Source organism: Fukomys damarensis, unplaced genomic scaffold (genome assembly GCF_012274545.1).
Source record: "Fukomys damarensis isolate Sample0158 unplaced genomic scaffold, DMR_v1.0_HiC HiC_scaffold_37, whole genome shotgun sequence".
NCBI classification, from domain to species: Eukaryota; Metazoa; Chordata; class Mammalia; order Rodentia; family Bathyergidae; genus Fukomys; species Fukomys damarensis.
In genome coordinates this window covers 18,635,942-18,637,289 of record NW_022900949.1, presented here as the reverse complement: position 1 = coordinate 18,637,289, position 1,348 = coordinate 18,635,942, and positions in this window count along the sequence as shown.

The following is a 1,348-nucleotide window of genomic DNA, read 5'->3' as shown; positions in this document are numbered from 1 at the left end:
CCTGAAGATCACACGTTCGTATGTTGAGTTTGTGTTTTACCAGATTCCGGGGTTTGAAACCCCAAGCACGCTGCAGAGGAAAGCAAAGCTATAAATGGGGAAATGTCAAGAGGGCTTTGCCTCCGAGAAGGACCGTATGATGAGCCACTCTTTTAAATGTATCCTTAGAGCTTCGTAAAGTCGTAAAGAGGACCTTTCAGTTGCATAATATGAATCCTTAACTTCATAGCATCTGGGACAAATAGTTCCCATGGCATGGTGGGAGGTAAGTGTTGTCATGTGATGCTGAAAGAACAACAGCTCAGAATGTGAGGAGGAAATCAGTGCATTGGATTCTGAAGTTAATTGCGGTCATCAGGCCACCTGGCTGTGCCCGGGAGGGAGCTGCCAGGCAGTAAGGCTCTGTGAGTGCCGTTGTGAGGCTGGCGGTGGACTCCTTTCAATTTCCAGAAAACACGTTGAGCAGAAGAACACCCTGAATGCACACCCAGGAGTAATGGGCCATCCCAGGCCTCCTTCTGCTTTGTATCTTTTCTCCTGCTCGGAAACGTTTTCTCAGTTCTCCAGGGAACTGCTTCAGGTAAATTAAGTACAACGTGAGACAACACCTGGGATCTTCCACCAGGATGACTGGGCACCGCCACTTCTCCGAGGGGACCTCTGGCGAAGTCCAGGAACGCTTTTGGTTGTCACAGTTGAAAGAGTGCTACCGACACCCAGGAGGTGGAGGTTAACATGCTGCTAAGCAGCCTCCGCGGCGTGAGACTGTCCTCTCTTCCAGGCCAGCATGGAATTGCACAGCCTCACAAGGCCCTGGTGCCAAGGCTGAGAATTCTCTGGCTGCAGATAAATTTGGACTTTTTGCTTTTCAAATTATTTAGATAAATTCTATTCACAATGACTTTCAGGACCAAAATGGAAACTTCAATTGTAGGTAATTGACGCCTGTGATGTCAATTTCTTGCAAATTTATGAAAAATACATTCATGTCCCTAAGACCCATGTTGTTGCTATCTTGTATAATTTTCTGAGAAGCAATGTAATCATCCTGAAATCATGATAACTTATCCTATAGTTAGATACCACCCTCCATCTTTGTAAAGTAACACAGCCAAACAAAGCAAAATGACAATGTTCATTTATCCAGGATTCTTTCTGAGAATCTTTGATGGATATCAAGTCTCAGTGAAATAATATATTTCAGGATCTTGCAAATATCAGTAACCACACAGAAATACTGTCAGTGTCAGAGAAAAGTGCTTCAATTCATACAAGATTCTTTGTCAAGTAAGAATAGCTAACATCAAATGCTTGCTTTAAAAAAAAAAAAAAAAAAAAAAGGAACGGG